The 27,456-nt window shown below is 43.6% G+C and overlaps 1 pseudogene; it reads right to left on the minus strand.

Moving 5' to 3' along the window:
* Positions 1–1,043: 1,043 nt before the first annotated feature.
* LOC114319756 (ER membrane protein complex subunit 8/9 homolog) lies at positions 1,044–25,522 on the minus strand (annotated as a pseudogene).
* Positions 25,523–27,456: the final 1,934 nt, after the last annotated feature.

Below are 27,456 nucleotides of genomic sequence, written 5' to 3' on the forward strand. Positions count from 1 at the left end.
TCCATACATTAACAAAATTTCACCAAAGCGTGAACTCTCTCAAGCTCTGTATAATCTTAGTCTGTTTGTGCGCTATGGGTCCATCCAAATTCGAGCATAAGCAAGGTTCTAAAAAGCGGTTGCGGTCGCCGTAATGGTGGCGGTGACGCGGTTGTGGTTGTGGGGTGTAAAGGCCGTAATGTAACGGTTGCGGTAATCGGAATCATGAATTTTTTTATTTTTCGCACAATTTGAAAAAAACTTACCGATACGCATATTTTTTTTCCATGATCATATTTATTGGGTTAAAAATAAATATTGATCAATTTTTATAAATTTTTAAGTATGATCCAATATATTTCATATTTTTAAATTACTATAAATTGAGTTTTTTACATTTTATTTTAATAATTAATGACTTTATATTTTACAAAAAATTAATCACTAACTATTATATGTAAGATAAATAATGACAAAAGTAAGAGAATAAATAGGAGCATAAATATATATATATACATATTTTAACCAAGCCAAATAGATAATGACCACACTTATTATTATTATTATTTTCAAACAATATATAGATAGACACACACAAACAAAATGGTTTAGTGATAGCAGCTGAATAGAATAGCATAGGTCTTATAGTTTCAACAAATCAATAACATGTTCTTCATCTTTCCTCTTCTCTCTCTCACTCTATCTCTTGCTCCTCTATTTTCTCTTTATCTTCCCTCTTCTCTCTATCCCTCTTCTCCCATTTTCAACTTTTTTTTGTGTGTTTTTTCGAAAGAAACAGTTTGGAACCGTTACATAACGGTGCGTAACAGGCCGTTACAGCTGTTACGGAACCGTTACGATCGCTATGGCAGTCACTACGGCCGACACACTTGTGAATCTCAATCACACTGCAAAAGCGGCCGTAACGGGTGGCGGTAACCGCCAAAACCGTTACGTAACAGCGTTACGTAACGGTTGCGGCCGCTTTTTAAAACCTTGAGCATAAGCAATTGAGTGAAAATAATCAGTAACCAAAAATTGCCTATTGTGCCGAATGCTTATGATCACTTGAAGAGTTCTGGGTTCAACCAGTCCCTGCAAAGAGAAGCAAATCGAGAATTGTTTGTGTCAAATTCAATCAAATGCAAATCTGCCATGCAAAATAGTGTGTGGAAATTAACACACACTCCTACTTGCTAATGTCATCTAGGTGGTGAGAAGAAATGTAGTCCAACAGCACTGTATTTGCCGATGGCTCCTTGATTGCCAATCAGTTGCTTCTGTCTGATCCAGCTAGCTTCCAACACTTGGATGAATCTCTTGTATAAAGCTAAATAATGAAGATAGAAATAAATATCAAGCCTGCTTTTAAAAAAGAACTGAAAATAAAACCTTAAAACTCCAAAGACGTATCGGGTTTTCCATGTACAAACATGGGACGACAAGTCAAATTCAGCCAAGTCTGCCACGTGCAATGCAAACCAATATGCAAAAAGGATAACTGAGACTACAATGCAAAAGACAAAATATTAAGATCGATATGTCTAAAATATATCAAGATAACGAAAAACAATTTATGAAAAAATAGTTGCACAGGGATAAGTTGAGATGACATAATAAAACAAACAGGAAATTGCCATTGCTTTATGCTTGTATTTGCATGCAAAAGGAGTCGCACTTGAGAAATTTCATTGCAGGGGTTACAACCCTTATTCCTTTGCTAGGATGAAATTCAAAGTACTAATTGTGTGGGTAAAAATCTGACCACACTGCCCGTTTAGTGATCAGCAGCAAAGCGCCGGCAGAATAGATGACTCCAACAACCTGTAACAGAAAGGAAAAGCTCCGGCGGTGGTTCTTCCACCCGGGGGTACTCCGACGATCAAGTCAGTACGTTTCTCAAGGATAATCAAGTATTAAACTGAATACTCAAAGTATGAATTACATACCTTAGACCCACGGGGGTGCCTCTCTTTTATAATATACTTAATCCAAGTCCAACTAGAAATATGACTTCTGTGTACCCCAATCTTAGTACTTACTCTGGACTCTTTAGGAGATAGAGATAAACTCCCTAAGAGGTTTATCCTTATCTTAATTAAGTCCCCTCTTTGCTTCAGGACTCTTGTCCCTTATCTTCGGATTCCGACATCTTCGGAGATGACCTCGGATTATCCGAGATTACCTCGGCTTAACTACCAGGGTACGTGGCACCTCGGCTGAAACGTCGGCGTCACCATGCCACGTGTTGGTAATCAGAAAATATGTCCCCACAACTGCCCCCTAGGTTCTATTACCTCGGCATTCTGAGGTGATGGAACCTACACTGTTCGAAATTTTGTCACTTCTTTTCTGAGTAATGGTTCAAAAAAAAAAACTGTTTTGCCAAGATTATCTTCTTTCAGCCGACGTGTTCTCTTCGGAGAACGAGGCTTCGGTCGTACTCCCCTACGCACATGAGCTGTCATGCATATCTAACTGTTTCTTCCACGTGTTTCGTCTTTATTGGAGCGTGTCAGTGACGCGCCTGGAAGCTGTCTGTTCGTTCGTCTGCGCCGTCTGACGCGTGCGTTACCCTAGGCGCAATAATTGCCCTATTTTTGCCGCCGTTTCAAATTTTTGACAAAACTCTTTTTTGCCTCTTCTTTTCCTTTACTTTTTTCATTCTGTCTTCTCGTTCTCTCTCCTTCTGAAAGCTTTTTCTTCTTCGAATCCGCCACTGCTTCAAACTTTCTCCTGGAACTGCTTTTGATCCTTCATTCTTGCAAAAGCCCTCTTTGCGGTTGCAACTGGTTTCTGGGTTTGGTGAGCACTGCCTTGGCTTCATTTGTTCTGGTAAGACCCTTTCTTTTAATTCTTCAATTCTCTTTATGTGCTTTTGTCTGTCTACTGCCATTACTGATTTTGTTCGAGGTCTGGGATTCATTTGTCTCTTGAATTTGTGGCTATATTTTGAGCTTCTATGCTTTTCCATCATTCTCTTTGCTGCTGTTTCTTGATTTGTTTCTGTATCTCTACTGCTTCTGAGAACTATACCTCTGTTCTTGAATCTGAAACTTCGTCTTTGTTTTCTTCTTTTTTGTATCTGTCCCAGATCTGTGCCCTCGATCTTTATCTTCATAGTTCATAGATTTGGGATTTGTCTGTAGAACCCTTAATCTTTAGGGAAACTTAAAAAAAAACGCCCATCTTTTAAGACAGATTCCTCTTAGTTTAAGCCAACATAATGGGTATGTGGAGGCATAGGGTAAATACCCCAACAAAACTTGAATACTTTAGACAAGAATTCTCTATCCCAGCCGATGTTCATCTTAAATTGTCTGGGGATGATGATACCATCGTGCCCACAGATCATACAATGCCTTTTCCAATAGTTGCTTTTACCGAATGTGGACTTCGGCTTCCACTCGATCCCCTCTTTCGTCAAGTTCTCCATTTCTATAGGCTGAACCCTATGCAACTCACTATCAACTCCTATAGGGTAATTAACGGCATTATTGCCTTAGCTAGGCAAGAAAACCTTAGAATCACCCTAGCCGACCTTCAATATTGTTATACCATGTGTCCTCTCGATCTGAAGGATAGGGGTTTTGTCTATTACCTTAAGCCGAGATCCACTCAGTACAAGATTATAGCCGACCTTCCAGACTCCAACAAGGGGGCTGGAGATGACTTTCTTATTGCCTCTGGAAATTGGGAATTTGGCCCAGATGAAGATGTCCACCTCTACCCTCTTCCTCGAACACTTACAGAGGGCAAGAGTAAGAGCCCTGAGTCAACACTTAGTTGTTTTTTACTTAAGATTTCAATACTCTATTTCTGACGTCTGATTCTTTGCAGATCTTCATCAACCACCGAAAAATTTTCGTCAATCCTTCTTCCCAGGAACAGATCTGAAAACGCTTCTTGGCCTCCCAATCCATAAACGAAAAGCCCCAGTATTACTAAACTTCATCCCTACATACAAATCTACCTTACCCGACGTCCCAAGAAAAAGGAAAAAGAGCCTTTCTCCACCTACAGCCACAACCTTAACTGCTTCTACATCCCGAACAGATCAAGAATCCACATCTGACCCAGCCGATCTTCCATCCACTTCGGCCCCCTACTTAATACCAATTCCAGAACGTAAACGCCGAAGAAAGCTTGTAAAAACAGCCGAAATGGTTCGTTCAAAGCCTGTCGTCCAAGATCTTCTTGCCGACATTCCAACTGACGCCGAAGCCGCACCAGGGCAAACAATGCTCCCACCCAAACAAAAGAGAGTAAAAAGGGCTCAGCCTAAGGCCAAGGCTACAGATGCCGAAGCTGAAGATACTGTGCCTATTTCAAAGCTGGCAGAAAGCAAGAAATCAGCCTCTGTCTCTACCAAGAGATCTGCTGAGGGTCAACCCTCAGGGTCTACCCAAACAAAGCGGCCAAGGTCATCGTCTGCGACGACCTCGGCTTCAAAGAAGCCCGACGTCCCATGGGCCCCTGATCTATCTCTGGAGGACAGGCCCATTATGGCTAGCGAGAGTGCTGACGACATTAATGTTGCTGTCGCTCTTAGCACTGCTCTCCTTCTACCGAATGACTTGGAGCGAAATGCCAGTTTTAGTGAGTATGAAAATTATGCTCTTATGCTCCAACATTCTGCTCAAGTAAGTATTTCTGTTTGTATTTATGTTTCTTCCTTCTTTTTCTTTCTAAGAAAATTTTCTGATACTTCTGTTTGCATTCAGGCTATCCAACATGCCCATTCATTTGCAATGCAATCCTTTGAAAATCGTCAAAGATTGGTTGATATGAAGAGGGAAGCGACTTCAATGAAGAGAGAATTAAAGGCCCTTGAAGTAAAAATGAAAAAACTAGAGGATCAAGCCGAGGCTGCAACAAAGAACCAAACCTTAGCTCTTGAAAAGGCCGAAGCTGCTGAAGCCGTTAAAAAGGTAGCTGAAGCCGAGAAAAGGGAGGCCGAGGCTCAGAAGGTCCAAGCGCAAAAAGAACTTCAACAAGCGCTGGCCACCAAGGAGGCCGAAATCAAAGAGGCCGATGAAAAGGCCTATGCTCAAGGTATGGCCGATGTTGCAGAAGACTACAAGCTCCAAGTCAGGCAGGCATGCAACAGGGGGTTTTCCCTTGGTTGGATGTCCTTGATAAAAAAGCTTGACCTTCCTGCTGACTCGCCATTGCGTCAGGCCGATGCTATTCCGTTACCATTTCCTCCACCTCCTCCTGCTGGTGAGTCAGAGTCCGAGGCCGAGGAGGAAGATGAAGAAAATGATGATGGTGAGGCCTTGGTGAGAAAGTCCAAGAATGCTGCCGAAGTCAAGTCCCCTCCTCCCGCTGAACTGGTTATGGACTTAACTCAAGATGAGGGGGGTGATGATGCTGAGGAAGTGTCCAAGGAGTCTGTTTCAGGGCGTCTATCATCTGACCTCCTTCTGACTGAAAGAAATCTTGACACAACTTTGGCAGAGATAGATGTCGAAATACAAGCGGAGAAGGTGGCCGAGGAGATTCCAGCTAAATCATCCGAGGTTCCAGTTCCTGCTGCTGCTGATGTTCAAGAGTCTTGATTTTCCCTTCTTTCTTTTCTGGATTTTGGACTTTGTTTTTTCTTTCAATTCCTGGACAATGTATATTCCTTCTTATGGCCGATGTGCCTTTTTTAGTATGTATTTGCAACTGTTCTTGCTATGGATATGTCAATCTTATGATGTTCTGTTGTTTGCTTCTGCGTAGTTCTATACTTAGAAATTTTTGCTTGCTTTCTGCTTTCTTTGTGCAATCTTCTCGGGGTTACATACCTCAGGTATAACTGCAAAGCTTTTACTTCGGCAAGATACTAACCTGCAAACCTTGTATAAATTTTGATAAGCACAAATCATATACTACTCAATGTGTACTTTTGCCATCTTTTTCTTTTCAAGTTTTCAACAAGTATTTAAACAACGATTTCGTTCTAATCTACTTGTAAATTGCTACAAATTTCAACAAGTGTCTAAACAATATACTTAACCTTTGCTTCAACCCCTCAGTTTTCTGTATACCTCGGCGGGTGATCATACGTTGGCTTAACATAAACTTGTAAATTGCTACAAATTTCAACAAGTGTTAAGCATCTTCTCTAGGGTTTAAACAACCCACATATTGCTATGAGAACTTAAGCAATAACCTCGGCCTATCTTCAACTTGTAAATTGCTACAAATTTCAACAAGTGAAGATAAGGAATCAGCTTAATTCCAGCTTGTAAATTGCTACAAATTTCAACAAGTGAATTAAGGAATAACATCGGCTTATCTTCAACTTGTAAATTGCTACAAATTTCAACAAGTGAGGATAAGGAATCAGCTTAATTCCAACTTGTAAATTGCTACAAATTTCAACAAGTGGATCAAGGAATAACATCGGCTTATCTTCAACTTGTAAATTGCTACAAATTTCAACAAGTGAAGATAAGGAATCAGCTTGATTCCAACTTGTAAATTGCTACAAATTTCAACAAGTGGATCAAGGAATAACATCGGCTTATCTTCAACTTGTAAATTGCTACAAATTTCAACAAGTGAAGATAAGGAATCAGCTTGATTCCAACTTGTAAATTGCTACAAATTTCAACAAGTGGATCAAGGAATAACATCGGCTTATCTTCAACTTGTAAATTGCTACAAATTTCAACAAGTGAAGATAAGGAATCAGCTTGATTCCAACTTGTAAATTGCTACAAATTTCAACAAGTGGATCAAGGAATAACATCGGCTTATCTTTAAGTTTGATATGTCTTCAAAAACATCCATGCATAACTTTATCAATCGATCATGTTGAAAGGATTCTGAAAAGATTTTTATTGATAACATCGGCCAAACAATGATGTTTCTCTAATGATAGAAAAATTTCAAATTACAAGTATTCCAAGGTCTGGGCAATGCTTTGCCCTCGTTGTCTTCAAGCCGATATGCTCCATTGCCTAATACCGAGGTGACTCTGTAGGGTCCTTCCCAGTTTGGGCCAAGCTTGCCCTCCCTGGGATCCTTCTTGTTTCCGACGACTTTTCTTAGGACTAAGTCGCCGACTTGAAAATCCCTTGGATTAACTTTCTTGTTGTAAGCTCTGGCAAGCTGTTGCTGGTATACTGCAAGCTGAATTGCAGCCTTCTCTCTTCGTTCTTCTAGTAAATCCAGGTCTCGGGCTAAGAGTATGTCATTGGTGCCATTTTCTACTCCCTGGGTTCTGATCCCTGGGATGCCGATCTCTAATGGGATGACTGCTTCTGTGCCATAGGCCATGGCAAAGGGGGATTCTCCTGTTGATCTTCTTGGCGTAGTCCGATATGCCCAAAGTACGTTGGGTAGCTCGTCCACCCACTTTCCTTTTGCTGCCTGGAGCCTCTTCTTTATTCCATCCAGGATTACTTTGTTGGACGCCTCTGCTTGCCCATTGCTTTGAGGAAAACTTGGTGTTGAGAAATAATTCTTGATCTTGAATTTTGCACAGAAGTTTTTGATGAGTTTGCTGTCGAATTGTGTTCCGTTGTCGGCAACTATAGCTCTCGGAATCCCAAATCTGGTGATTATGTTTTTCCAAATAAAATTCTTGACATCCACATCTCGGATTTTGGCAAGAGGTTCTGCCTCTATCCATTTTGTGAAGTAGTCTGTTGCTACCAACAAGTATTTCCTCTGCCCAGTTGCCTGGGGAAGTTGTCCAACCAGATCCATGCCCCATTGGGCAAACGGCCAGGGGCTGGATACTGGGTTTAGGTCGGCAGCTGGCTGATGTATTAGAGGTGCAAACTTTTGACATTGCTCACACTTCTTTACATAGGCTTCGGCATCCTTTTGCATGTAGGGCCACCAATACCCCTGGGTAATGGCCCTATGGGCTAACGATCTGCCCCCAGTATGGCTTCCACAAATTCCTTCATGAATCTCATAAAGAAAATCTTCAACCTGTAAAAGGTGTACGCACCTTAAAAGTGGTCCAGTGAAGGACCTCCTGTAGAGATGGCCTTCCGCTGTTAGGCTGAATCTGGCTGATTTCAGCCTAATTTTATGTGCTTCTTTGTGGTCTTCTGGTAGCTTCCCCTCTTTTAGGAATGCAATGATTGCATCCATCCAGCTTGGTCCAAGGCCCACGCACATCGTTTCTTGTTCGGTACTCTGTTTATCTATACTCGGGGCCGACATGTAGTCGATCATAATTGTCCTTGTTTTTCCAGTTTGAATTGAGCTGGCCAGGTTGGCTAACGCGTCGGCGTGGGTGTTGTCATCTCGGCTGACTTGGAGTAATCTGCAGTTCTGGAATAGGGCCGCCAGTCGGATGACTTCCTTTGCATATGCCGACATTCTTTCGTCTCTGGCTGCAAATTCTCCTGTTGACTGGTTAACAATTAATTGCGAATCACAAAAAACAATTACCTCGTCTGCCTCTGCTGCTGCTGCTAGCTTTAGTCCTGCAATTAATGCCTCATATTCTGCTTCATTATTGGAGGCTTTGAACCCCAGTTGGATGGACTGTTCTACAATCTCTCCATCTGGAGATATCAACAGTACTCCTGCTCCTGCTCCCTGGCGGTTTGAACTTCCATCGACAAATAGTCTGAACGAATCGCCGATGTAGATGCTGCATGGTCTAAGTTTTTCTTTCTCTTGCTGTTTTGTCTTTGACTGGGTTTCTTTTTTCTTGTTGGGATGGTCCTCATCTTGGCTCGACGGAGCCCGAGGTGTGATGGCTTCAGGTGTGAGTTCTGCGACGAAGTCGGCCAAAACTTGGCCCTTTATTGCTGTTCTTGGTCTAAATTCCAGGTCAAACTGACCCAGTGTCACTGCCCATCTTGCTATCCTTCCTGTTAAGTCTCCTTGATGCAATAAGGACTTCAGTGGGTGCTCTGTTAGAACCACAATCTTGTGTGCCTGAAAGTAATGGCTTAATTTCTTTGAAGCCATTACCAGGGCCAGCATTAATTTTTCCAGTGGTAGGTATCTTGTTTCTGCATTTGCCAAAGTCTTGCTTACATAATAGACAGCCTTTTGCTCTCCTTTTTCCTCTCGGATTAGCACTGCACTGACTGCGTGTTCAGAGACTGCTAAGTACAAAAATAATTCCTCCCCTGGGACTGGGTTAGAAAGGACCGGGGTTGAGGTCAGGTACTTTTTTAGGTCGGCTAAGGCAGCTTCACATTCTTCTGTCCATAGGAAATCGGTGGCTTTTTTCACTAGGTTAAAGAAGGGTCTGCACTTGTCTGAGCTTCTGCTGATGAATCGGTTCAGGGCTGCGGCCCTTCCAGTGAGCATTTGGACTTGCTTTGTCGATGTTGGGCTCTGTAGCTCCAGGATGGCTTTGATTTGGTCTGGGCTGGCTTCTATGCCCTTTCTTGTTACCAGATAGCCTAGGAATTTACCTGACCCAACTCCGAATGCGCACTTTGCGGCGTTGAGTCGGAGCCGATATCTTTTGAGTATGTCAAAGACCTCTTTTAGGTCGGCAAGATGACCCTTTGACTCCTTGGTCTTTACGACCATGTCATTAATGTAAACTTCTACTGTTTTGCCGATCAGATGTTTAAACATCTTTGTTACTAACCTCTGATAGGTTGCTCCTGCGTTTTTCAGCCCAAAAGGCATTACCTTATAACAGTACAGGCCTTTCGGGGTGATGAACGCGGTCTTCTCCTCATCTGGAGGGTACATAGCAATCTGGTGGTACCCTCTGTATGCGTCTAAAAAACTCATTCTTTCGTGTCCCGAAGTGGCGTCTACCAGTTGGTCGATTTTGGGCAGAGGGAAGCTGTCCTTGGGGCAAGCTTTGTTGAGGCTGGTAAAATCCACACAAACCCTCCACTTACCATTCTTTTTTTTTACTACTACTGTGTTGGACAGCCACGTTGGGTACTGAACTTCTCGGATGGCCCTGGCTTCAAGGAGTTTGTCTACCTCTTCCTCCACTGCTTCGACGTGTAATAACGTCGGCCTTCTGGCTCGTTGAATCACTGGTTTTGCCGATCTGTCGACATTCAGACTGTGGCAAGTGACCTCGGGGTCAATGCCAGGCATTTCATAGGGTGTCCAGGCGAATGCCTCTATGTTTGCCTTTAAAAAATTTTCTAGTTCCTTTTCTTCTTCTTTAGCTAAGCCAGAGCCGAGAAGAAAAAATCGTTCTTCGTCGCCCTCCTGGACGAGGATTTTCTTTAGCGCTTCTTCGCTTTTTTCGGTCGGTTCTTTCCCGACGTCTTCCAGGACTTCCATGTCTCCATCTTCAACTTCTGCTTTCTTTGGCTCCTGTATACTACAGGTGGACTTTATCGCTGCCATTGAGCAATTTTTGGCTTGTAGTTGATCCCCTCTGACTTCTTCAATCCCATTCTCTGTTGGGAATCGGAGTAGTTGGTGCAACGTCGAGGGAACTGCCCCCATTGCATGCAACCATGGTCTTCCAAGGATGATGTTGTATGGTGAGGGTGTGTCAATAACCAGGAATTCTGTCCTGATCTTCTTAGTGCCGGCTTGTACCTCCAAGCTTGTTGCACCCAGTGGCCATGTCGGCGTTCCATTAAAGCCGACCATCGGGCCGCTGGATTGCTCTAGGTCATCGGGGTGAAGGCCTAGCTCTTTGTAACATCTGACGTACATGATATCACAGGAGCTGCCTTGGTCTATTAGGATGCGTTTTACTTGGCACTCCCCGACCTGGAGGGATACTACCAAGGCATCATTATGCGGATGTTGGACCAATTCTAGGTCGGCTTCGGTAAAGGCTATCATTGGCCCTTGGCATTCTTCTGGCCGATGTCTCTTGTCCCCAACTTGGTAGATATGCTGTAGATGTCTTACCCTCTGGGTTTCTCCTCTGACTTCGTTTTCGCTGACCCTTGAGTGGATCACATTGACCACCCTTGGTTCTCCTGCCTGTGGTAGCTGTGCTGGGGGAGGGGGTGCTGCTGGTGCTTGAGGCAACCTTGCCTGTTCTTCCCTTGTTCTGGCCTCATCGACCAGGTCCCTCAGGAGGCCTTGCCTTACTAGGTCCTCCAAGTGTGCTTTTAAGGCTCTGCAACCTTGAGTTGGATGCCCTTCTTCATTGTGGTAGGCGCAACGTCTGCCGACGTTTCTTCCCATGTATTCCCCTGGTGCTCTTTCCGGAACCTTGAAATATGGTTGATTTCGAATCCGATCCAAGATTTTATGGATTGGGATCCGGAATACCGTGGTTACCGCCTGTTTATTTCTTAATTCTATTTCTTGTCTGGTGGGTCCATTGTTGACTCGGCCTCGCTTTGGCGAGCCGTTTCCTTTTTCTTGCTTCACCTCTTTGTTTCCCGACGTATCTTCCTCGGCCCTGGCGTATTTCTCAATTCTTGCCATGAGTTCTTCCATGCTCTTTGGCAATGTTTTTGCCAAAGACTTCCGTAGTGGGCAGTCATCTTTCAGGCCGTTCTTGAAAGACACGACTGCTACTTCCTGGTTGCATTCGGGTATTCGGTTGAACACCTCGTAGTACCTCTTTGCATAGGCCCTAAGGCCTTCTTCCTTGGTTATTCTTAGAGCCATCAAGGCATCAACCCTCAGGGGTTGCAGCTTGTTGGTCACGAACCTGGCCACAAACATCTCGGCCAAGCCTTCCCATGTCTTTATACTTCCTTTCGGTAACTTGTGGAACCAATCAGATGCAATTTCCCCAAAGGATGAGGGGAATACCTTGCAGAGCAATGGTTCGTTCCCGCTATATAGTGCCATTGAATTTAGGTATAGCCCAACATGAAAGTTTGGATCTGACTTACCATCATAGATTTGGAACCTCGGCATACTGAACCTCTTGGGTGGTTCAAATTTGTCCAGTTCTACCGAGAAGGCTGTCTTCGGTTTTACTGGGGAGTTTACCTCGGCCTCTGCATTTTGCTGCCTCCTCTTGAGGTAGTCCCTTAAGTCTTCTTTGCTCCTCCCTGGAGCTCGGCTGTCTTTTGATTTTAGTCTTTTTGGTATACTGCTCTCGGCCTCGAGGTGGGTCCGTTTGGGTCTTTTTTCATGGGTTGTGTCAAAGTGGAGTACTTGCCCCTGAACATGTCGATGTTCTTTGGGGTCTGGATTCTTCATGTGTTGTGTCCTTCGGGACTCTTCTTGCCTTGGCCTTTCTCGTCCGACTTCCCTGGAAGACCGGTGAGAATGCCTTCCGCTCCTGGTATGTTGAGGGACCTCGGGGATTGTTTTTCCTCCACCTTTCTGGGTGTTGGTTGCTGGCATCGGCGTATTTTGCAGCGGGTATGGTGGTTGCATAACATTATTCTGCATCATGAAGTTGACGACCGACTGGAGGTCCGCCAACTTGTTTGCTAATTCTTTTACTTCCTCGTCTCTGCGTAGGCACCTGTCCCTCCATACCTGGAGGTTGTCTTCATTGTAGTATTTTCCTTGGTTTGATCTTTTTGTTGTGTCACCTTCCTGGATATCGTCGTTCTCCCTGTGACCCTGGTCACGGGCTTCTGTATTGTGATTGTCTCCTTCGGCGTCAAGGTTAATTGGTCTGCTGCTTCCAGAAGGAGCATCGTCCCCAGCGTTTCCTTGCTGTCCGTTACTGGCCATCTATTCTTCCTTCGTTCCCACAGACGGCGCCAAATTGTGTGGGTAAAAATCTGACCACACTGCCCGTTTAGTGATCAGCAGCAAAGCGCCGGCAGAATAGATGGCTCCAACAACCTGTAACAGAAAGGAAAAGCTCCGGCGGTGGTTCTTCCACCCGGGGGTACTCCGACGATCAAGTCAGTACGTTTCTCAAGGATAATCAAGTATTAAACTGAATACTCAAGTATGAATTACATACCTTAGACCCACGGGGGTGCCTCTCTTTTATAATATACTTAATCCAAGTCCAACTAGAAATATGACTTCTGTGTACCCCAATCTTAGTACTTACTCTGGACTCTTTAGGAGATAGAGATAAACTCCCTAAGAGGTTTATCCTTATCTTAATTAAGTCCCCTCTTTGCTTCAGGACTCTTGTCCCTTATCTTCGGATTCCGACATCTTCGGAGATGACCTCGGATTATCCGAGATTACCTCGGCTTAACTACCAGGGTACGTGGCACCTCGGCTGAAACGTCGGCGTCACCATGCCACGTGTTGGTAATCAGAAAATATGTCCCCACACTAATAATCCAGATGGTTTTCATGTCCTGTAGAGAAATTGTTAGGAGTTCAATCCAAATCACACCTTTCTTTCTATTAAAGCCATCTAAGGAAGCTATATGCAATCATCTACTGAACTTACAACTAAAAGTTTTCACAAAGTAACTAGACTTCCAAAAATGGAAACTTTTCTCACGGTATACAATACCCAAGAGGGACTTTCCTCCATTTGCACCACATACAGATAAGCAAGCAAACATCAGAGAATACTGAAAAAAATCTGAAAAACTTTTACTTCCAAGGCAAAGGTGAAAACTTTAGAACGTAAATCAAATGTCAATGCAGCAGGCTAGTAACAGCAAGAAGTTTCTTCGCCCAAGTCATTCAATCACTGAAAGAAAACTAAACAGTTAAACTCATCTGCATCAGGTACAGGAGATTATACAACAATGACTATGGTAATAACAGAAAAACTCACCTGCATCGCAGGGCTCCTGTCCTTTCCCTTTGGTAAAGCATCAAGTTTCTTGTTATCTAACTGAAATTCAAAGAACATACACAAAAATAAATTAATAGAAATATAATACATATGCATAAGTTGACAGAAAAGAAACAGAATTTAACAATGGTGTAATTGAAAAGCTGCCAAAAGCAAAGCTGCTTGGGGGAAGAACCAATGTATGAGATCGCCAATGTTCTTGGCAACATTACTGAGCTCGAAATCATCAAATCACTCGTTGGCATGGAAGTAACCAACAATATCCAAACCATGAGCAGTATAGTACTCCTTTATCTATTCCAATGGATCATCTATAAAGGAAAAGGGTGTTAATTCACTGTTGACATTTTTTTCTATTTCATCCTTAACAGTTCTTTGGTATATATGCTTCTTCAATATCATATATGGATGAGTTAAAATGAAACCATGTGAAATAAAACCATGTGAAATAGGAATATGGGTAAGATTTCTTTTTTCTTTCTTGTATTGTTATGGCCAATCCTAATATCATACAAAAATACACAACCAATTAGTTTGGTTTCTCACCAAATTCCACCATTTTTTTTATGAAAAATTAAAGTGTCATTATAAGAAAATTACCTTTCTCACTATTTCCTCAATCAATACGGGTTGTAAACTATCAATTCCAACTATTTATTTAGTAGTTTATTTTAATTCATATGATCCAATTAAAGACACCGTTAAGTAACGGTGAAAACCCAACTAAATGGACAAAAAAAATATATATATTTTACAATTTAGATGACTTAAATCATATTCCTATCTTCTTACGCGGACCATATTATATTAAATCAAAACTCAATTTCTCCTCCACCCCTCTGTTAATGAGTTAAAAAATGAAAAAAAATAAATTTAATTGTATGGTTGAAGTTAGCAAGTTTCTCCAACCAATTAGACCACATTAACTAAAAGGGTCTTACTAACAAAATAAAAAAATAAAAATAAAAAATCTCGATAACAAAATAAAATTTTCATTTTTAAAACATTAAAAATAAAAATAAAAAAATTTGTAAATTTCGATATAAACTCATCACAAAATTCTAACACCTTTTAAAAATTTCAAAACACTTATATCACAGGCCGATAATATGTGTCATGGAACACTAGTTAACATTTAACTAAAATTAAAAACAATCAAACAGATGAAACTGATAGATAATGAAATACAATAAAAAAAAAATGTAATAATTGAGTAGTATAAAAGTGAAATTAACAGAAAAAATCCTAAGGCCTTGTTTGAGAATTAGGTTGGGACTAATTTAGTTAAAATGTCAATAAAATAAAATGTTACATTTAAAAGTATAATTATTTGTGAATCAAAATTTCTTCCAAATCCAACGTTTTTAGTCTGCCTAAAACAAAAATAAAAAAAGTCAGGTTAAAAACTGATACTGATGGACATTCAAGAAGGCCTAGCCCACGGACACCCAAGAAGGCCCAATCCCTAGTTCAGGGCCCAACTCACGAACTAGGTACCAATGCCAGGCCAAGGCCAATGGCATTCAAACACTTGTCAGGCAGGGAATTGGTCACATAAGTAGACAAAGATCCTGCAAAGTTATTACACCCATACATCAGCCATTTAATGAGGCCACTATGGCATTTAATACGGCAGAGACCTCTCATGCCGGAAGAGATAGAATCACCATGAATGACGTTAACTAGACTATAGACTTTCGGCCAATAAGATAGCTTAGAATAGACATGGAAATGATGAGCAAAAAGATATAAAGAAACTTTCGAGATACATTAAAGGTTAAGCTTTACCTTCTCACTCCTCATTTTCTCTCTCTCTATCAAAATAGCAGTTTATCTTGACCTAACTTGATCGTCGGAGTGTCTGTGAGGGGTCAACCACCCCTTTGTGGACCTTAGAGGACCCCAAGGCCAGCAGAGCAGTTAGAAGCGTGGATCAGTCCGACCCGTCTACCATATAGGTATTCGCATTATCAGTTGGCACTATCTATGGGAAAGATCTTTGGTCGACAGTTATGTTCATTATCATCGGAGAGAAGTCCTTTATCACCCATTTCCTACCCTAGGGTGGATGGCCGTGACAAGGTCCATGGATTCATAACACAACGCGGGCAATCCTGAAGCCGAATCCTCCAACCCAAATAACCCACCTCCATATTTCGCTGGGCTCACCAACAGCATCAACCGGCTAACTGAGCAAAACCAAGCCCTGATTAACACCCTGCTCCAGCATGATCTGCCTGTCCCTCCTCCACCGCAATAGATAGTTCTTTCCAACCCTGCACAAACCCACGATCATCACCCATTTCCACCACATGTGTCCCAAGGAACATTCTCCCCCATCGCCCCGCGTCCTTAACCATCACATCTAGACAATCTAAACCCCCTCCCCCAGGACCATAATCCCGCCAAGAGGGACCACCACCTTTCTATAACCATCATCCGCCGCACCACGCTGTCGTCCATGAAAGCGAAGCTAGCAGTGTTCAACCCCCGATTCATGCCTGTGGGGACAATGTCCCTGTTTGGGACGAAAAATTACGGGCCATAAAGATTCAGCTGCAAGGGGTTATGCAAAATTTGCAACATAAACCTTCTTCAACCGTGAACTCCCCTTTCACCGCTTTCATCAAGGATAAAGCTCTGCCTCCTAAGTTCAAAATGCCGTCGATTGACACCTTCGATGGTACCACCAATTCGGTCGACCACGTGGAAGCGTATCAGACACTTATGATCCTCCACTCATTTCCCAATGAGATCATGTGTCATGTTTTCCCCGTCACCTTGAAGGGGTCTGCATGACTTTGGTTCAGCCAGCTCCCTCCGGGCTCTATCACTTTATTCCACCAGCTCAACGAGTCCTTTCTCAGCCACTTCATCGATGCTTAGTGGCAGTAACATCCAGCGACTCAACTACTAAACAACCCAGACTAAAGGGGAATCGCTCTGCAGCTTTGTCACCCATTTCAACACGGAGACCTTACAAGTGAAGGAAAACGATGACAAAGTCACTCTCAACGCCTTCATAGCTGGTTTGCGTCGTCAGACTTTCTATTTTCCTTCTCCAAAAACCCCCTGACCGCAATGGCCACCCTTTTTGCCAAAGCTCTGAATACATGAATGTCGAAGACTCAATGGCAGCTCGCCAAAATTCCACATCCAAAACCACACAATCCAGGGAAAAGAGAAAGGAACCTGAGCCTAGGCACTCACAATATACCCACCGACACCGCTAATATGCAGACCAACCTCCACACTCGAACCGGCCGCTGCCTACCCGCCTACCTGGTCGGTTCGAACAGTACACACCTCTCAACTCACCCATAGAGTAAGTCTTGCACCAATTCCAGCACGACTATAGTCTTAAATAGTCCCAACTGTCAAAATCACCCTCCACCCGGCAGGACCAATCCAAGTATTGTTGTTTCCTTTCCATCGTGACCATAACCATACCACTGAAGAATGTATCAATCTTAAGGACCAAGTCGAGACCTTAATTAGCCAAGGGCGCCTCAACCAGTTCACAGTAACCCTTCCCCATCAAAGACCCAAGATTAACCCCCCAAGGTGCAACGATCAGCGCACTCCCCCCAGACAGCCTGACCCACCCAGGCGGCAAGATGACCGAGCCCCACAACAACCTCGTGTCCAAAGCGGTCTTGCCTCCCCCGATAGGTGAGATCAGAGTCATCACCGGTGGGCTCACATGCAGCAAACCATCTTGGTCGGCACAGCGAGCTGAACTTAGAAAAATTCGACAAGGCTCCGATAAGGAAGTAATAACGATAAATCGCCCCTACAAACAACCCAAGCAGTGGTCGGAGCCAATCACCTTCACGGAGGTGAATTGCACAGGCGTTCGTTTCCCCTATGATGACTCGCTGGTCATTTTTACCCTCTTATCAAACTATAGGGTCCGATGGGTACTTGTCGATAATGGCAGCTCCTCAGACATCATCTTCCTCAACACCTATCGATTACTCCAGCTTGGAGAATAAAAGATGTCACCCTTACAAACCTCTTTGATCGGTTTCACCGAGGATCGAGTGACTTCTCTCGGTTCCATTGACCTTCCTATCACCATCGGCGAGTACCCACGACAGTCCACAAAACTCCTCACATTTTTCGTCGCCGATTGCCCCTTCGCTTACAACATTATACTTGGATGCACAACTCTCAACGCTCTCTAAGCTGTGACCTCCACATACTATTTAGCCATAAAATTCCCAACTGACCAGGGGGTCGGCACAGTGAGGGGTGAGCAAACAGTGGCCAGAGAATACAATGTTGCCTCGTTAAAAGAGGTAAGGATGAGGGAAACCATGATCAAAGAAGGCCTTAATGTTAGGGACGAAGAGGAGCAAATCAGAGGAGAACCAGTGGAGGAACTGGTTGAAGTACCAATTAATCCCACCAATCCAATGAAAACGGCTAGGATTGGCACCCACCTGTCCTCCCAGACGAAGGTCGACCTCACGACTCTCCGAACTGAGCACAATGATGTCTTCACTTGGACTCATTCTGACATGCCAGGTATCAACCCTTCCTTTATCACACATCGCCTTAGTATTAAGCCCCAGTTCTGACCATCCAACCAAAAGCAAAGCACTTTCCACCCAGAAGACAACAACCTCATCGCCACTGAAGTGGACAAGCTGTTAAAGGCCCAGTTCATCAGAAACGTGGACTATCCCCGATGGTTGTTTAATGTGATCTTAGTCTACAAAAATAATGGCAAATGGCGACTGTACGTCGACTACTCTGACTGCAACTGAGCTTGCCCCAAAGATAGTTACCCACTTCCCCGGATAGATCTATTGGTCAACGCAACTGCGGGACACCAGATGCTTTGCTTCATGGATTCTTTCTCAGGCTATAATCATATTTTAATGTACATGGTTGACCAGGAGCACACCTCATTCATTACTGACAGAGGAACTTATCATTACTGTGTGATGCCATTTGGTTTGAAGAATGCGGGGGCTACTTACCAACGTTTGGTCAATGTCGTTTTCAAGAACCAGATAGGTCAGAACATGAAAGTCTACATCGATGACATGCTCGTCAAAAGCAGACTCTCTTCTGATCACCTATCCGACTTACGGGAGGCCTTCCAAGCCCTATGCAAGTACAAGATGAAACTAAACCCAGAAAAGTGCGCTTTGGACGTTGGATCCGGTAAGTTCTTGGGTTTCATGGTCAGGCACAGAGGTATTAAGGCCAGCCTCGAAAAGATCAAGGCCTTAATGGAAATACAGTCTCCCAAAACGGTGAAGGAGGTTCAACAACTCACAAGCAAAGTAGCTGCCCTCAATCGTTTCATCTCAAGCGCCACCAATATATGCCTTCGATTCTTCAAAGTGCTCAGAACCTCTTTCAACTAGACTACTGAATCCGAGGAGGCGTTCCAACAAGTCAAGCAATGCATGGCCAATCCTTCCATTCTCTCTCAAGCACTCCCAAGGGAGACCCTTTTTCTTTACCTAGCCATCTCCCACCTTACAGTCAGCGTAACCCTTGTTAAAGAGGACAACTCAGTCGCACGCCCGGTTTATTATATCAGTTGCGCACTCAGAAGGGCAGAGCAAAATTATCCCTTATTGGAAAAAATGGCCCTAGCTCTAGTCATCACCTCCAGACTCCTCTGACCTTACTTTCAAACCCACTCCATAGTGGTCCTCACTGACCAACCTTTAAAAAAAGTCATGCAACAGCCAGAGTTGTCGGGCAGACTCATGTAGTAGTCTGTTGAATTAAGCCAGTACGACATCTCTTACCGACCCCAGTCCGCCATCAAAGGCTAGGCTGTTGCAGATTTTATCCTGGAGTTCACCAATCTTATCCTAAATACATCCCCTTCCGCTAGTACATATCATTCCTAATACAGAAGACCTCCACTCCTGGACTCTCGGTGTTGATGGATCATCCTGCACAGAAGGTAGTGGAGCGGGTCTAATCCTTACCACTCTGGAGGGTGAGTACTTCAAATGTTCCCCTCAATTCCTGTTTTCAGCAAGTAACAACGAGGCTGAATGTGAGGCCCTAATAATAGGTCTCCGACTAGCCAGAGACATTGGGGTCGACCATCTCACAGTGTTTAGTGATTCTCGTTTGGTCGTTGGTCAGATAACAGGAGAGTTTGACGCCAAAGAAGAAGCAATGCGATCTTACAAGGACATCGCTCTTCCTCTCACTCGCCTTTTCAATAGCTTCCACATCAAGCATGTCCCCAGAACAGAGAACTCCCAAGTAGATAAAATGGCACAGTTAGCCTCAACAGATCAATCCAACCTCCGCTATGACGTCCAGATTGAATACCTGACCCATCTAGTAATTTCACCAGACCTACAAGCAATCCATCTACTCCAGGACAAACCCATTCCATAGGCCGAGGACATTATCACATTTTTAGAACAAGAAGTACTACTAGACGACAAAAAATCAGGTAGCACTATAATCGCCGAGTCCGACCTAGAGAATTTGCAGTGGGAGATTTAGTCCTGCAAGAAGTCACTCTTGCTACAAAAAACCCGATCGAGGGGAAGCTAGCAGCAAAGTGAGAAGGACCTTACATTGTCAAATCCAGGCCTTGCCTAGGCACCTACCGTCTACAAGACATGGAAGGTCGCGACCTCTCTCATCCATGGAATGCTGAACACTTAAAGCAGTACTTCCCATAAAACATAGTCTATCTTGTTGTTTTGTTTGTTGTTCGTCCCGTTTGTTCATTTTTTGCCTTTTCAATACAATGTACACACTCTCAGTAGTATGACTGCACATCAATGACATTGTTATTTCCTCTTTATTATTAGTATTGAAAAACTTGAACAGGCTTGAACCATAACTCAGCAAGATTGAGTCCAAAGTGCTCAGCCAGACTAAGTCCTTCAAGCCTCAGCAAAACTGAGCCTAAAGCGCTCAGCCAGACTGAGTCTTTCAAGACTCAGCAAAACTGAGCCCAAAGTGCTCAGCCAGACTGAGTCCTTCAAGCCTCAGCAACACTGAGCCCAAGGCACTCAGCCAGACTGAGTCTTTCAAGCCTCAGTAAGACTGAGCCCAAAGTGCTCAGCCAGACTGAGTCTTTCAAGCCTTAGCAAGATTGAGCCCAAGGCGTTCAGCCAGACTGAGTCTTTCAAGCCTCAGCAAAACTGAGCCCAAAACGCTTAGTTAGACTGCGTCCTTTAAGCCTCAGCAAGACTGAGCCGAAGGCGCTCAGCCAGATTGAGTCCTTCAAGCCTCAGCCAGACTAAGTCCTTCAAGCCTCAACAAAGACCAAGCCCGAAGCGCTCAGCCAGACTGAGTCCTTCAAGCCTCAGCAAGGCTGAGCCCAAAGTGCTCAGCTAGACTGAGAACTTAGCCAAATCGAGCTCAGTGCCTTAATCATATCAAGTTTACTATACCTTCCGCTGATAGATGAGGGATATAAGACAATCATCACATGTTTACTCAAACAATTTTCCCATTCACAAATCAAATTTTTACACACACATATTGTATTATAATAGTTTATTACTCTAACCAACTGAACTAAACAATTTTTGTCATTTAAACACAAATGTTCATACAAAATTTTCCATCTTTACAAAAGCTCATTTCAAAAAAAAAAAAGAAAAGAAAAGTAAAGTATGTGTCACTGTTGATAGCAAACCCAGGTCTTCACTCTTTTCTGCCTCCGCCTCCCATCCTCACTGGACGTTAGATCCTTCTCATCAATACCCTCGTCCAGGGGGATCTGAGCAATATCTCCATCTCCTGGCTTTAGAAGTCTGACATTAATGTCCGGAAAGAGCTCCGCTACCCTCCGTTGACAACTCACGCACCCGCTGTCCTAGCACATACTCAGTTCATGCTTGTACACGTTTGACTGCTGGAAACTTTGGATTATTTCCCCCTTGGTTTGCCCCTCCACTAGTTCGGCAGCTGCCGCGCTCGAAGGTCCTGCCCCATCTTCCCCTTCTTTGGCCAAACCCCTCGCCACCGCTGCGTTCACTGCCATTTGGAACTCAAGTGATAGCTTGAACTCTTCCACCGTGGCAACGCATAGATCTGGATAGGTAGCTCTCTCCGACGCTATCATCCTGGTTAGCTCTGCGTTTTTGGTCCTTTCCTCTGTTAAGGCCTTCGTCAACTCTGCCGCCCGTGCCTCCGCCTCTTCCTTCTCCCCCAAAAACGATTCACGCAACTCTTTATTGTTGACTAGGGCCTTTTCTAACCTCTCTTTTGCGGTCTCACACGCTGCCCGAATTTCTTGGACTCGTCTCTGCTCTATAGATAATTCCGCTACCTTCTTGCACAGCTGCTCTTTGCATCTGCCAATTGCGCCTTGGTCTTCTCCTCTTCACCCGTGGCGCGCTCGGCCACGAAGCCCTGCACTACTACCAGCACCTCTATTTTCTTGGCCTTTTGTGCATGCTTCAACCCTTGGTAACACATACTTCATGCCGCTGAGCGCCAATGTGCACGCTCCGTGTTCGCTTTCCCTAGCTCTGCCTAGGCTTTCTACAACTGCGCTTTCAGTGGGACCAGCTCCATCTTCGCCCCCACATTCTTCCCCACCAAGGCTATTGCTAGGGTCAGCGATTCCATTTGGACTGAGCAGAATGCCCTCATCAGGTCAGCATCACCAAATCTGGAAACATCCCTAACTTCTACATTATTTACCGCTCCCAACAAGTGTTCTGCTGCCACTTGCACATTACTTAGCATAATGGCAGGCTCTTCTCCTGTTGACGGGAGACCAACTACTGCTCCTAAATGGCGTGTAGCCGTCCCCCTGGCATCCACTGCTGTGCTCATTGGGGATCGTTCTTTCCTCTGACACTTACGCTATCACCTCCTCCACCTACCCTTCTTTTATTCCGCCCAACTCCACCATTTCCGTGATTGGGGGCTCGCCCCCTTCCTTAACAACCATCTCTGGCCTAGGTCCCACCTACTTCATCGCTCGCCACTGGCCTCTTTGTTTTCTTCTAAGTAGTCTCTCCCTTCTTTTCCTCGGTTGACCCTTTCTTTTTCTTCCCCAAAACCCTTTCCACCTCCGCCTTACTCCTCTCCTTCAAAGGGTCTATCAACGTGCTCAAGTCCTTCCCTGCCAGTGGTTTGGGCCTTGGGCGAGCCTCCAGCCTCACACTCACCTTTGGTACCACCCCCTTCCTTCTCCTTGTATTTTTCTGTCGCCGCCATGATTTGCTTATCTTCAACCACTTGGACTTTCTTCCTAGCCTCTACTTCGTCGATTAAAGGGTTGCCCTGCGCAAGTTCAGGCCCTAAACCCATAATGAACAATGCAGACCGTTTCACCAGGTCGTTCCATTTTTGCCCCTCCTTATCCTTCCATGCCCTCACATGTTTCACCCTGCCCTCTGCCACCGCGTTGAATTTCAGTTCAAACGACTTCGTGGGGATTTTCCACATCGTCCGCACCCCTTTTCCACCATTCTCTGACACGAAAAACCACTTCCATCGCCAGCCCTTCACGGACGAAGGCAATCCAGTGATCAACCCTCTCCCAGCTACTGCCTGCAACATCACCCAGGTCTCCTGTTGGCCTAAAGCTTTGTAACATGAAAAAAACTCCTCCACCGTCATCGCTTTCCTACCGATCGCTTGTGACTAGGAAATCGCGCATGCCAACAAGATTTTTCATGCGTTCGACATCAACTGACCAGGTGCCACTTCTAGCTAATTCAGCACCTCCACCACGATCTGCGAAATGGGTAGTCTTAAACCCCCTCGGAGCGTCTCTTTATAGAGCGTGAACTCCATAGGCCTCACGTCTAATGCCCTCTCTTTTGCCGACGACAACCTCAACTCCACCTCAGCCGGAATTTGGTACTTCACTCGTAACTCTTTCAGGTCTTCCAGCGTCAATGTTGATTTATCTACTTTGGTGTGCCAGTGGTCAGGGGACATTTGGCTTACAGGTTGAGCAGCCGATATCACCGTTGTTGACGAGGGTCGTGGTGGTCTCTTTTCTAATTTTCTCCCAATCTTTCCACCTTGTATTCCTCTGCCAAGGCAATGCCATCATCTTCCCCTAATGCGTCTGGCGTCAGTACAGGGGCCCTCTCTTCCGTCATTTCACGTAGTTCTTGTAAATCACTTCGGTAGCAGGGGCAAGAAAACTCGCAACGTGCAACAATGGTGAATCACATGACACGAACGAGCTCAAGTCTGGGATTTGTCGGTTTCTCATGATTAGGTAAGTAAATCGTACAAGTCCAAAAGCCCAAGGCTTACCTGTGTTCCATAGGTCGAAATTGAACTTTGCCAATTTCAAAAAACAAAAGCCAAGATAACACCCCTATCTTTTGAAATTCCCCGCTATAAATGACCTTTACCCTTTCCCTACATTTTCATTGACGGTTCTGATCCCTTCACGCGCGTACACGCGCCACACCGCCACCATTACCTATATTTTCCTTTCCCGTCTTTTCCCTTTCACATCATTACGTACATTTTTTGTCCTTGAGCCCCGTGCTCATTAATGCCTCTTGACGGTCCTTTTCCATGCTCGGCCACCTTCACAGTCGGCCAGCCTAACGGCTCTCCCCCACGCTCGGCCACCTTTGCGGTTGGTCGGCCTGACGATCCTCCTTCCCCCTCGGCCACCTTCGCGATCAACCTGCCTAACTTTCTCCTTTACGCTCGGCCACCTTCGCGGTTGGTCAGCCTAACGACTCTCCCTCACGTTTGGCCACATTCGTAGTCGGCTAGCCTGACAGTTCTCCTTCCCGCTCGGCCACCTTCCCTATCGGCTAGCCTAACCTCTTTCCACTACGCTCGACCACCTTCATGGTCGCCCAAGCCTAATGGTCCACTTTCACGTTCGGCTACATTCACGTGCCGGTTGGTCATTAATCACGCTCAGTCACTTTCGCGGTCCGCTTTTCTGCCGGGCAATCAGTTTTTCAGTCCGACCCCTCCCCACTCTCCCAGTAACAACCCCTCTCCTGTCCTACCCTACCCGGCCTTGGAGGACTATCTTCGCATTCCTTATTCTCTTCGTTAAACTAAAGCTACACTTGGGAATGGAGGACTACTGATACTGATGGACACCCAAGAAGGCCCAGCCCATGGACACCCAAAAATGCCCAATCCATGGTTTAGGGCCCAACTCACGAACTAGGTACCAATGCCGGGCCAAGGCCAGTGGCATTCAAACACTTGTCAGGCAGGGAATTAGCCACATGAGTAGACAAAGATCTTGCAAAGTTATTGCACCCACACATCAGCCATTTAATGAGGCCACTATGACATTTAATGCGGAGAAGACCTTTCACGTCGGAAGAGGCAGAATCACCATGAACGACGTTAACTAGACTATAGACTTTCGGTCAACAAAATAGCTTGGAATAGACATGGAAATGATGAGCAAAAGGATATAAGGAAACTTTTGAGATACGTTAAAGGTTAAGCTTTACCTTTCCACTCCTCCCTTTCTCTCTCTCTCTCTCTTAATCAAAATAGCAGTTTATCTTGACCTAACTTGATCGTCGGAGTGTCCATAAGGGGTCGACCACCCCTTTGTGGACCTTTTTGCAGGCATGGTTAGAGGACCTCAAGGCCAACGGAGCAGTTAGAAGCGTGGATCAGTCTGACGAGTATACCATACAGGAATTCGCATTATAAAAAATAGTTCCTCCTAAAAGAAGATTAAGATGGAGAATTGAGGAGGGTAGAGAGAGAGAATAAGGGGGAAGGAGGAGAGAGAGAGAGAGAAAGAGAGAGAAAGACCTGAGTAAGGGTGATCTCGATGGGGAGGAGTTGAGAGAGGTGGAAGTGGAAGAATGTGACGGAATCGACAATGTGAAGGAAGTCGGCGGAAGCGGAGGAGAGGCAGCTGAAGAGGAGACCCTTAACGGCGGAGTTCCTGTGGTTTAGGGCATGTAGTATCATTTTTATGTATGCATTTTGATCCATCTCCACTCGCGACTCGTCGCCCATTACTATTACTCAGAGATCAGACCAAGATCAAAGTCTCAAAGGAGAGGAGAAGAGAAGAGAAAAAAATAAAAAGAGCGCTTTTACAATGACAGTGTGATACACCACACCACACCAGACAGTTGGAATGAGAGAGAATGTGGAAAAGAAACGTATTAAAACCACATTGCACTAGTTGGTTTATCAATCGTTTAGACAAGAAAAATTAGAGGACTGCTAAGAGCATCTCCAATGGTTATTGCTATATTGCCATTGCTGTTGTTATAATTTGGCAATGAATAGTATTATTTTATCAAATTATAGCAATGGTACTCCAATGGTCATTTGCTATTTTGGCAAATCTCAACCGACTTTCCTCTAAGTTTGTAGGTGTTGTTTGGATATAGGTTTTTTTGTGATTTTATTTTTGTTTATTTTTTTATCTTTTGTGACATTTTTTTAACTGTTTGTAAAAAAAAATTATATATTTATATTATTCTCGACTAGAAAAATATAAAAAATTAAAAAATTGAAAAAAATATATATATATATATATATATATATATAATTCACCTCACCAAAAAACATATCACTACATATTTAATAATTTTTTTTAACTATATATAAAAAATAAACAATCGCCAATTACCCACCAACAATCATCCATCATTCACTCAACATTCATTCACCAACAACCACCCATCAACAACCATCCATTATTCACCAACAATCACCCACTAACAACCATCCATTGTAGAAAATACTCAAAAAATAAAAAAATAAAAAAAATGAAATTTCATTACGAAATAAAAAATTGTCATTGCAAATAAAGATTAACAATTACATTAAAAAATAAAAGACATTGTAAAAAAATACATTATCCCGCAATTATTCATCAGGAGGCATGGGGAAATAGTAATTTGGGTTGCTGACATTTGAGGACCACTTGGCGAATATCTCATTTTTTCTCATTGTGTAATATGTTTTCGCCTGAGGGTGTAAATGAGAAATGTCCGTAGTCATTATCTCATGTTCTTATTTTCTAATCTCAAGTTCTTTCAGCTCTTGCAGTGTTTGAATCCTTTTTTCTTTTCTTTTATCTTTTTTCTTTTCCTTCTCAGCAAGGTGTTAGTTAATTGTCTCCAATTGTATGCTCATTTTTTGGACTTTAGCTTCAACAACTTGATTTCGCTGAAATAATTCTTTTGCAACTTTTCTATCCATAGGCCTTTTAGCCTTTGCAGTGATACTGTCCTCACCAATAGTTGGATTATTACCAATACTTGGACCAGTGTCATCTTTAAGAGAAATATAGTTATCCATAGGGGAATAGGGGGCTGAATTTGGGGAAAATGGTGTATGTATCATTGACTTCACCGTGTTCGCAGGAGTTACATCTTGCCACGTGATATTGTTTTGCAAGATTGGCTAACAATGTTCAAAAGTAAAATGTTTGTTTTCATTTTAATGGTATAACAGTTTTGCTTGAAGTATCTATATGGAAATAAAATATCAAATTAATTAATTAGTTAATTTTTATATAAGACAAAATAAAAAAACTAACATAATAAATGAAAATGAAAATGAAATCTTATTGTATCAACTTGTGACGCCCCACTTGGATGTAGATTTTCGACTTGCACTAGACACCCACGAAATTTGTTGCAATATTTCATGATTACACCCCATCAAGATGAAATAGACACTTGTGTTCTTGACTGATCATTCTGCAGCGAGCAATAATTTTAAAAAATTCTTCCCCAAAAATGAGCATGCGATTGCGAATTTTCAACAATTGGGTCTTTAGTAATGTGATACCAAGCTCTACAAATTGACACATCTTCTTGAGTAGTGAATGATTTTCTTCTCTTTGCTTTTAATAAACCTTCCATACTGATTGTGTGAAAAATAGAAGAGAAAAATATAATTGAAAGAAAAATTGTTGCTGTGAATTCAAA

This window comes from Camellia sinensis, chromosome 7, assembly GCF_055761805.1.
Source record: "Camellia sinensis isolate YWXY chromosome 7, ASM5576180v1, whole genome shotgun sequence".
In the NCBI taxonomy this organism is placed as follows: domain Eukaryota; kingdom Viridiplantae; phylum Streptophyta; class Magnoliopsida; order Ericales; family Theaceae; genus Camellia; species Camellia sinensis.